Source organism: Oncorhynchus tshawytscha, linkage group LG30, assembly GCF_018296145.1.
Source record: "Oncorhynchus tshawytscha isolate Ot180627B linkage group LG30, Otsh_v2.0, whole genome shotgun sequence".
NCBI classification, from domain to species: domain Eukaryota; kingdom Metazoa; phylum Chordata; class Actinopteri; order Salmoniformes; family Salmonidae; genus Oncorhynchus; species Oncorhynchus tshawytscha.
This window is the reverse complement of record NC_056458.1, coordinates 24,221,874-24,233,928: the sequence shown is the minus strand read 5'-3', so window position 1 is coordinate 24,233,928 and position 12,055 is coordinate 24,221,874.

The window sequence follows — 12,055 nt, the reverse complement described above, 5'->3', positions numbered from 1 at the left end:
CGCCGCCAGAGTCTCCCGTCTGCCCAGCGCCGCCAGAGTCTCCCGTCTGCCCTGAGCCGCCAGAGTCTCCCGTCTGCCCTGAGCCGCCAGAGTCTCCCCTCTGTCCTGAGCCGCCAGAGTCTCCCCTCTGTCCTGAGCCGCCAGAGTCTCCCCTCTGTCCTGAGCCGCCAGAGTCTCCCCTCTGTCCTGAGCCGCCAGAGTCTCCCCTCTGTCCTGAGCCGCCAGAGTCTCCCCTCTGTCCTGAGCCGCCAGAGTCTCCCCTCTGTCCTGAGCCGCCAGAGTCTCCCCTCTGTCCTGAGCCGCCAGAGTCTCCCCTCTGTCCTGAGCCGCCAGAGTCTCCCCTCTGTCCTGAGCCGCCAGAGTCTCCCCTCTGTCCTGAGCCGCCAGAGTCTCCCCTCTGTCCTGAGCCGCCAGAGTCTCCCCTCTGTCCTGAGCCGCCAGAGTCTCCCCTCTGTCCTGAGCCGCCAGAGTCTCCCCTCTGTCCTGAGCCGCCAGAGTCTCCCCTCTGTCCTGAGCCGCCAGAGTCTCCCCTCTGTCCTGAGCCGCCAGAGTCTCCCCTCTGTCCTGAGCCGCCAGTCTCCCGTCTGTCCTGAGCCGCCAGAGTCTCCCGTCTGTCCTGAGCCGCCAGAGTCTCCCGTCTGTCCTGAGCCGCCAGAGTCTCCCGTCTGTCCTGAGCCGCCAGAGTCTCCCGTCTGTCCTGAGCCGCCAGAGTCTCCCGTCTGTCCTGAGCCGCCAGAGTCTCCCGTCTGTCCTGAGCCGCCAGAGTCTCCCGTCTGTCCTGAGCCGCCAGAGTCTCCCGTCTGTCCTGAGTCGCCAGAGACTCCCGTCTGTCCTGAGCCGCCAGAGTCTTCCGTCTGTCCGGCGCTGACGGAATCTCCCATCCATTCGGGACCCGTGGCGTGGGTCCCCAATCCAAGGTCGGTGGCGAGGGTAGCTGCTCTTAAGAGGCCACAGAGGTGGACAATGAGGCGGAGAAAAACTGTGGTGAAGTGGGGTCCACGTCCCCCGCCAGAGCCGCCACCACGGACAGACGCCCACCCAGACCCTCCCCTATAGGTTCAGGTTTTGCGGCCGGAGTCCACACCTTTGGGGGTACTGTCACATTCTGACCATAGTTCTGTTATTTTATACTTTGTTTTAGTATGGTCAGGGCGTGAGTTGGGGTGGGCAGTCTGTTTGTTTTTCTATGTTGGTTTTTGTGTTCAGCTAGTATGGTTCTCAATCAGATGCAGGTGTCGTTAGTTGTCTCTGATTGAGAATCATACTTGGGTAGCCTGGGTTTCACTTTTGGTTGGTGGGTGTTTGTTTCCGTGTGAGTGTTTGTTGCCACACGGTACTGTTTCGATTTTGTTTGTTCACATTGTTTATTGTTTTGTAGTGTTCCGTTTATGTCTTTAAATAAACATTATGGACCCTTACCACGCTGTGCATTGGTCCTCCGATCCTTCTCGCTGCTCCTCCTCAGAAGAGGAGGAAGAATGCAGCTACACATACACTAAGGTGACTGTGCCTTTAAACAGCTTGGGAAATTCCAGAAAATTATGTCATGGCATTAGAAGCCTCTGATAGGCTAATTGACATCATTTGAGTTAATTGGAGGTGTACCTGTGGATGTATTTCAAGGCCTACCTTCAAACAGTGCCTCTTTGCTTGACATCATGGGAAACTCAAAGGAAATCAGCCAAGACATCATAAAAAGAATTGTAGACCTCCACAATTCTGGTTAATCCTTGGGAGCTATTTCCAAACGCAGTGAAGGTACTACGTTCATCTGTACAAACAATAGTACGCAAGTATAAACACCATGGGACAACACAGCCGTCATACCGCTCAGGAAGGAGATGCGTTCTGTCTCCTAGAAATGAATGTACTTTGGTGCGAAAAGTGCAAATCAATCCCAGAACAACAGCAAAGGACCTTGCGAAGATGCTGGACGAAATAGATAGAAAAGTATATATATCCACAGTAAAACGAGTCCTATATCGACATAACCTGAAAGTTCGCTCAGCAAGGAAGAAGCCACTGCCCCAAAACCGCCATAAAAAAAGCCAGACTACGGTTTGCAACTGCACATGGGGACACAGATCGTGCTTTTTGGAGAAATGCTGATGAAACAAATATAGAACTGTTTGACCATAATGACCATCGTTATGTTTGGAGGGAAAAGGGGGAGGCTTGCAAGCCGAAGAACACCATCCCAACCGTGAAGCACGGGGGTGGCAACATCATGTTGTGGAGGTGCTTTGCTGCAGGAAGGACTGGTGCACTTCACAAAATAGATGGCATCATGAAGAAGGACAGTTATGTGGATATATTGAAGCAACATCTCAAGACATCAGTCAGGATGTTAAAGCTTGCTCGCAAATGGGTCTTCCAAATGTACAATGACCTCAAGCATACCTCCAAAGTTGTGGCAAAATGGCTTAAGGACAACAAAGTCAAGGTATTGGAGTGGCCATCACAAAGCCCAGGCCTCAATCCTATAGAAAATTTGTGGGCAGAACTGAAAAAGCGTGTGTGAGCAAGGAGGCTTCAAACCTGACTCAGTTACACCAGCTCTGTCGCGAGGAAGGGACCAAAATTCACCCAACTTAATGTGGGAAGCTTGTGGAAGGCAACCTGAAACGCTTGACCCAAGTGAAACAATTTAAAGGCAATGCTACCAAATACTAATTGAGTGTATGTAAACTTCTGGAGCTGTCAAGCTTGTCATCCGTCCCTGCGCTCCGACATCTCTTACCTTCTCTTGCTTTCAACAGGACGGTGTTGGCCACGATATTCTCGAGCTCCATGTTTTGCTGGGTTGCAGGCACCACAGGCCCAATCTCGTCGCCGGCTTGGCAATAGTATGTCCTTCCCCACCCCCCCCACCCCCAAGGCAGAATATTTTAACCCTGATGACTCTCCGTATGGTCGGTTCGCTCCCGCACTCCGCCCCTTTGAAGGTTGAGCTGCGTCGATTCTAACCCCACCCGCACGTCAACTATTGATGTATTCTGACATTGCAGGATAGTTTTAGTTTTGTCTTCACCATAACCACGACCCTTTAACACAAATATGGATCAACATTATTATTCACATTCAATTAGTTATTCAAAATTATGACATAATTTGGCTGTTCACGTTTGAGCCAGTATATTTGGTTCCCAAACGGTTTGTTCAAAATTCTTAAAGATCTCCCATGTAAAGACCAAAATGTAGGCTGCCATTATGACCGATCAGTGAAATCCGTCGTTCAAATACATTTTTACCTACACAAATTATTAGACGGCCTGAAGTCCTTCTCGCTGCTCCTCCTCAAAAAAGAATGCAGCTACACATAATTTTTTACGCACTAAAAAAAATCAGCGTGGACCAGATTCACGTGCTCTCCCACTTTTTATTTTTACTGCAGTGACGATTCATGAGGCATTAGACGGGTCTATAGCCCGATTGTAAAATGTAATACTAAACTAACAACTGATAACTCAATGCCGCAGTGGAGCTATTATTGGAAGACCTCGAACTGCTCAAGCAACGATAACCGGAAGTGACGACTGCTAAAAAGTGGTCGATTGTAAATGCAAACTTAATTTCAAACTTCTTTGGGAGATTCTTGTGGAGTTTAACTTCATCTGGAAAAATCGTACACATTATATTAGGAAATCTGTCGTTATGAACTCATATGAATATTGTGGTCTCAATTTTTTGATTTTCCTACTTTGAATAATACTTTTAAGATAAATTGGGCTTAACATTTTTAAAGAATCAACTTCAATTTGGAATTTCATCCTCATTATATCTTCTCCCGTTTTGGTGGCCTCAATTTCATGTTACTCTGTAACTATAACATTGATAAGATTCCTGCAAAATGATCTGCTTTTCATAGACAGGTATTCATAGCGTGGTCGTTAATTTTTCCCTGCATATGTATTTCATTTGGAACAATAAGGACATTGTGTATAGAAACAAGTCTTTATTTTTTAAGAACTGGTTCAATTATCATATCCTGCTCGTGAGTCAACTTTTTAATGCAGAAGGACTGTTACTCAATTATGAGGAATTTTTATCTCGTTACAATATTAATGTAACACCTAGAGAGTTCGCCATAGTCTTTGATGCTATTCCATCTGGAACTCTCATGTTATTTAGAGGTGTAGCCAGACCTCACCTTCTTGACCTACCCTCGCTATATCCAGTTGACTCTCCAATAGGAAAAATATGTTTCTCCTTGCTCCCATGTCACAAGTTACTGGAATACATTGGTCACTAATATCTGTTGGAAAAAAGTCTGAAGTCAGAACTGAAAAAGCGTGTGTGAGCAAGGAGGCTTCAAACCTGACTCAGTTACACCAGCTCTGTCGCGAGGAAGGGACCAAAATTCACCCAACTTAATGTGGGAAGCTTGTGGAAGGCAACCTGAAACGCTTGACCCAAGTGAAACAATTTAAAGGCAATGCTACCAAATACTAATTGAGTGTATGTAAACTTCTGACCCACTGGGAATGTGATGAAAGAAATAAAAGCTGAAATAAATAATTCTCTCTACTATTATTCTGTTATTTCACATTCTCAAAATAAAGTGGTGATCCTAAATATATATATACATACATTTAGCAAAAAAATAAACGTCCCTTTTTCAGGACCCTGTCTTTCAAAGATAATTCTTAAAAATCCAAATAACTTCACAGATCTTCATTGTAAAGGGTTTAAACACTGTTTCCCATGCTTGTTCAATGAACCATAAACAATTAATGAACATGCACCTGTGGAACGGTCGTTAAGACACTAACAGCTTACAGACGGTAGGCAATTAAGGTCACAGTTATGAAAACTTAGGACACTAAAGAGGCCTTTATAGTGATTCTGAAAAACACCATAAGAAAGTTTCCCAGAGTCCCTGCTCATCTGCATGAACGTGCCTTAGGCATGCTGCAAGGAGGCATGAGGACTGCAGATGTGCAATGCCAGGGCAAGACAGAGCTAAATTGCACATGATCGCACATGATACATTCGAACATCACATCTGCGTGACAGGTACAGGATGGCAACAACAACTGCCCAAGTTACACCAGGAACGCACAATCCCTCCATCAGTGCTCAGACTGTCTGCAATAGGCTGAGAGAGGCTGAACATTGGGCTTGTAGGCCTGTTGTAAGGCAGGTCCTCACCAGACATCACCGGCAACAATGTCGCCTATGGGCAGAAACCCACCGTCGCTGGACCAGTCAAGACTGGCAAAAAGGGCTCTTCACTGACGAGTCGAGGTTTTATCTCTCCAAGGGTGATGGTCGGATTCACATTCATTGTCAAAGGAATGAGCGTTACACCGAGACCTGTACTCTGATGCGGGATCGATTTGGAGGTGGAGGGTTCGTCATGGTCTGGGGCGATGCGGCACAACATCATCGGACTGAGCTTGTTGTCATTGCAGGCAATCCCAAAGCTGTGCGTTACAGGGAAGACATCCTCCTCCCTCATGTGGTACCCTACCTACAGGCTCATCCAGACATTACCCTATAGCATGACTATTCCACCAGCTATACTGCTCGTTCTGTGCGTGAATCCCTGCAAGACAGGAATGACAGTGTTCTGCCGTGGCCAGCGAAGAGCCCGGATCTCAATCCCATTGAGCACGTCTGGGACCTGTTGGATTGGAGGGTGAGGGCTAGGGCCATTCCCCACAGAAAAGTCTGGAAACTTGCAGGTGCCTTGGTGGAAGAGTGAGTTTAACATCTCACAGCAAGAACTGGCAAATCTGGTGCAGTTCTTGAGGAGGAGATGCACTGCAGTACTTAATGCAGCTGGTGGCCACACCAGATACTGACTGTTACTTTTAATTTTGATCCCCCCTTTGTTCAGGGACACACTATTACATTTCTGTTAGTCACATGTCTTTGGAACTTGTTCAGTTTATGTCTCAGTTTTTGAATCTTGTTATGTTCATACAAATATTTACACATGTTAAGTTTGCTGACAATAAACGCAGTTGACAGTGAGATGACGTTTCTTTTTTTGCTGAGTTTACATAGATACTGTAGCCCCAATGGAGCTGAATTGAATGTAATCATCTAGCTAACAAGTTAGTTCAACTAGCTGCTGTTAGCATACGGCTAGCTTGCTAAAGTTAGCTCGTTAGCTAGCTGTCTAGCAATACCAACAAATTACAATGCTGAACCAATCAACCAAAACATTTAAGCATTTTTAACAGCAATAATCACTCTATTGCGGAATTTACTTATCAGTTGTTAGTTTTATATGTTTCATTGTTAGTTTTATATGTTTCATTTGTATTAACCAAGCATAAGAGATCACTTGATGTGGATAAACTGGAAGTGAGAGTGGAGATTGGGAAGGATGTCTCAGTGGAGTTCTTTCTAGACCAAATGGGGTCTCTGACTCCTTGGCAGTCTAGGACTATGAGCCATTATGGAAGACATCTGTGCAGGTCCCCGTGTAGTTCATGGAAACAGGTCGTAGCTCACACCGAGAGAGAGGGCTACATAAGTCCACATACCCAGTATGGAAGAAGATGGAGTGTAGTGAAGGTGAGGGTTTTTGACTGTAATCCTGATCAGGGGAAATACTGCGTAAAGGTACGAATTACCATTTAAAACATAAAGGGAGAGGATCTCGGGTTATGGTATGTTGGATTTCATCAGGTTTCAGTTGATACCCTAGTGCCATTCTGGGTAGAAGAGGTTCGGGCAGGTGATAGCTCTATAGTCAGCCAGAATACAAGAAAAGCTCCTGACAAAACAGATACTGACCGTGGAGTCGTCCAGAGCCAAGGGCCGGTGCGGATAGTGCAGACGAAAGATCTTAAGGAAGTGATTGAGGTGGAAACTGGTTATGGGGATTCTAACCTATGGTTAGAATGGATTCAGTATACAGCCAGATCAGTACCGAAAGAAGAATGTTATACCTGCGCCACAGCAAAAACTCAGCTGACAACCATTCCCTTTCCATTTGATGGAATTGATTCACCCAGGGAATGGTCTGTATGGTAAAGCTGTTCATGAAGGCAGGGAAGCCATACAATGACAGTTGCATTGATCTGCATTATCTGTATCCCCATGTGCCCATTACAGACACCCTGGACCCAAACTGTTACAGACCTATATCCATCCTGCCCTGCCTATCTAAGGTCTTTGAAAGCCAAGTCAACAAACAGGTCACTGACCATCTCGAATCCCACCGTACCTTCTCCGCTGTGCAATCTGGTTTCCGAGCCGGTCACGGGTGCACCTCAGCCACGCTCAAGGTACTAAATGATATCATAACCGCCATCGATAAAAGACAGTACTGTGCAGCCGTCTTCATCGACCTTGCCAAGGCTTTCGACTCTGTCAATCACCATATTCTTATCGGCAGACTCAGTAGCCTCGGTTTTTCGGATGACTGCCTTGCCTGGTTCACCAATTACTTTGCAGACAGAGTTCAGTGTGTCAAATCGGAGGGCATGCTGTCCGGTCCTCTGGCAGTCTCTATGGGGTGCCACAGGGTTCAATTCTCGGGCCGACTCTTTTCTCTGTATATATCAATGATGTTGCTCTTGCTGCGGCGATTCCCTGATCCACCTCTACGCAGACGTCACCATTCTATATACTTTCGGCCCGTCATTGGACACTGTGCTATCTAACCTCCAAACAAGCTTCAATGCCATACAACACTCCTTCCGTGGCCTCCAACTGCTCTTAAACGCTAGTAAAACCAAATGCATGCTTTTCAACTGATCGCTGCCTGCACCCGCATGCCCGACTAGCATCACCACCCTGGATGGTTCCGACCTTGAATATGTGGACATCTATAAGTACCTAGGTGTCTGGCTAGACTGCAAACCCTCCTTCCAGACTCATATCAAACATCTCCAATCGAAAATCAAATCAAGAGTCGGCTTTCTATTCCGCAACAAAGCCTCCTTCATTCACGCCGCCAAGCTTACCCTAGTGAAACTGACTATCCTACTGATCCTCGACTTCGGCGATGTCATCTACAAAATGGCTTCCAACACTCTACTCAGCAAACTGGATGCAGTCTATCACAGTGCCATCCGTTTTGTCACTAAAGCACCTTATACCACCCACCACTGCGACTTGTATGCTCTGGTCGGCTGGCCCTCGCTACATATTCGTCGCCAGACCCACTGGCTCCAGGTCATCTACAAGTCCATGCTAGGTAAAGCTCCGCCTTATCTCAGTTCACTGGTCACGATGGCAACACCCATCCGTAGCACGCGCTCCAGCAGGTGTATCTCACTGATCATTCCTAAAGCCAACACCTCATTTGTCCGCCTTTCGTTCCAGTACTCTGCTGCCTGTGACTGGAACGAATTGCAAAAATCGCTGAAGTTGGAGACTTTTATCTCCCTCACCAACTTCAAACATCAGCTATCTGAGCAGCTAACCGATCGCTGCAGCTGTACATAGTCTATTGGTAAATAGCCCACCCATTTTCACCTACCTCATCCCCATACTGTTTTTATTTATTTACTTTTCTGCTCTTTTGCACACCAATATCTCTACCTGTACATGACCATCTGATCATTTATCACTCCAGTGTTAATCTGCAAAATTGTAATTATTCGCCTACCTCCTCATGCCTTTTGCACACATTGTATATAGACTCCCCCTTCGTTTTCTACTGTGTTATTGACTTGTTAATTGTTTATTCCATGTGTAACTCTGTGTTGTCTGCTCACACTGCTATGCTTTATCTTGGCCAGGTCGCAGTTGCAAATGAGAACTTGTTCTCAACTAGCCTACCTGGTTAAATAAAGGTGAAATAAAAAAAAATAAAAAAAAACATCCAGACTTCCCCCTTTCACAGTTACAGGAGGACACTATTATTGTATGGCTCGCTACATCACACACGGATGGGACGTAGGGGAAGTAAGAACATTCAATAGGACAGAGAACGTTACAGCCGACAAGACAATGGGGGACCTGACTGGGTGGTTGAGTTCCGAGGACTTTAGTAAGATAAAAAGGCCTAGAGCGGATGTCTGGTGGTTGTGTGGAGGTATGAAGCTGTGGCCCAACCTGCCTACCAATTGGACCGGTATTTGTACACTAGGGCAGTTAGGCATGCCCTTCACCCTCATCCGACACAAAGACTTAGTGCCAGGTAGAAGAGTAAGAAGGAGCGCTCCGTCGGGATCTGACCCTAGAGTTTACATTGATAGCATTGGAGTTCCAAGGAGGGTGCCTGATGAGTTCAAAGCTAGGAATCAGATATGGGCTGGCTTGGAATCAAGAATATTCTGGTGGTCAATTCTCAATACAAATGTAGATTGGATTAATTATATCTACTATAACCAACAGCGTTTCATCAACTATACTAGAGACGCGATAATAAGTTTAGCAGAACAAACCACGGCGACGAGTTTGAGAGAACTCTGGGGTAGATAATGCTCTAACAAATTGGTTTTATAGTGTGTTTGGGAAATGGAACAATGTCCTGTGTGGTGGGCAACCTTCACCTGTGTGACTGTGTTGGTTTTGTGCGGATGTTGTTTGATTCTGTGTGGGAGAGGTCTCATTTCCAGGACTCTGGAGAAATGGATGACGCAACAGATGGTGAGATACGGACCGATTCCGAGCTCTGACCAGTGGAATGATGAATACATGCCCCCAGACCTAGTAGATGGACCCGGCTCCTTCACTTACGAGGAGCCTATGTTAGATGAGACCATTTTTAATGTTTAGGTTCCTTCTTGTTTTGATGTTTAGACTGTTTTTTGATGAAGATTATAACGAGAATCCTGACAAGAAGAGTTATGATTCTGATGTAGGCCTAGAACAGTCATTGTAAATACATATATTGGTTTTTGTGTGGTTTATTTGGGGTATAATAGATATTTCTAATAAAAATAGATGTGTGATTGTGGGTATAATATTTAGTCAAAGGGTGGATTGTTATGAATTGTATGAATAATGACTACATGATGTATACATTTAACGTAGGACTATAATTAACAGTATTCCACCCTGTCACTGTATGATTGTATGGAACTGATTAGAATGTATAAAAGTATAATCAATAACGTACCATAGGCTTTGTAAAACGAACCATGGCGGAATTAGTGCCTACAAAAATACGTCATTACTATTGCTCTCTATTGCTGAATGTGGTTGAAATGGAACAAAAAAATCGCTAAGGATCATGGTGAAATTTGCTGTAACTAGCAAAGGATCATGGTTGATGTAGTCATCCTGTATGAGACAGTCACCGGGGAGCCTCTTCCTAGCCCAGTTTGGTCGACAAATGAATTCATACCATACGAAACGAGACATATCCTACAAAATTAGTATCCCGGTTTACATACTTTCTTATTTTAATGTGATTTCATTGCATTTTTTACTTGCTGATTATGATGTATGTGAAGTGACTTTGGGTGTCTTGAAAATTGCTTATAATAAACTGTGTTGTTATTATTATTATTAGATGCGTAAAAACATTGGGTCTGGTTTCTCATATTGGCTCTTGGGTAGACATGCTTTATAAAACTAGATATTGTAGTCTATGCTGAATGGATAGAAAGGAAAAATAAATTGAAACTCTTTCTTTAACACCTGACAAAGCACTCTTCTAGATACCTAATTGTTACAGTATGTTATGGCTGTGTGTAGGCGGAAAGACTTATCAGTGTTTGTGGGTTGTTATGCTTGACATAAGACATCTCCTCTGAGAGTAACAGCATCCTCCTCCATTAAGGTGAAGGAAATGGAAACTGAGTCATATACCGAAGTCAATTAGCAGAGTATGAAACAAATCAACACTTGTGAAAAAATACATTAACATAATTGGCAAAAAAAGTGAGCACCCTCTTTCTCAGCACGGGAGGTGTGCTCTGCCACTCCAACATTTACATTTTAGTAATTTAGCAGACGCTCTTATCCAGAGCATCTTACAGCTAGTGCATTCATCTTAAGATAGCTAGGTGGGACAACCACATATCTCAGTCATAGTAAGTACATTTTTCCTCAAAGGAGCTAGTGTTAGTTGACAAAAACATTATTTGAGTTATTTAAGATAATGTTTTTGGAATCGGAAGATGGGCAGAGACTCTGCTGTCCTATCTTCAGGGCGCGCTGGTTCCACCATTGGGGTGCCAGGCAGAGAAGAGCTTAGACTGGGCTGAGCGGGAGCTGCCCTCTAGTAGTGGTGGGCAGGCCAATAAACCAGAGGTGGCAGAACGGTACTCGGGTTGGGGTGTAGGGTTTGAGCATACACTGAAGGTAGGGAGGGGCAGTTCCTCTTGCTGCAAGCACCATGGTCTTGTAGTGGACGTGAGCTTCAACTGGAAGCCAGTGGAGTGTGCGGAGGAGCGGGTTGCCATGGGAGAACTTGGGAAGGTAGAAGACCAGGCGGGCTGCAGCGTTCTGGATATGTTCCAAGATTCAGCTTGATACTGTCAACTTGGTTACCATGGCCCACACAAGACAAGGAAGAAAAAATATTGAACACTACAAGCCTCCTTATTTGCCCTTTTCCCCCTCAGAGTGAGATGTAGAAATCCTTTCAGATGTTCATAGCTGGAGAGCTCTCTCCTCTTCCCATCTCTCTCTTTCTCCCATGCTTACTGTACATTTTCCTTTCTAATTTGTTGACAAATATCTTCTAATGGAAAATAACAAAAACAACCAATTTCAACCTAATTGTTGCTAAAAGTTATTATTGCTATGTTTGTCATTGTCAATCTACAGAAATGTACAGTGTGTTTTCATGCAATTCTGGGCTCATGGTTTATAAGGCTTTCAGATTGTTTTTCTTTTTAAGACAAATCATTGCAGCCAGGGATTCCTTGACTCATCATCATCCTCGTTCTCATCATCATCATTACCCTTTACCAGTGGCAGCTGCATCAGCATCACTAGAACCAGAATAAGTGATTATCACACCTTCCCTGTTATCAAAAGATGACCCATAATTTAATGTATTTTAATTAGTTCATGATAGTAATGTTATCTGTGATATTTTTACGCTACTACTATAATAATAATAAAAAATACTACATAACGGTCAAAGGTAAATGGACGTTTATTTAACCCACGTGACACCAACACATGCGTC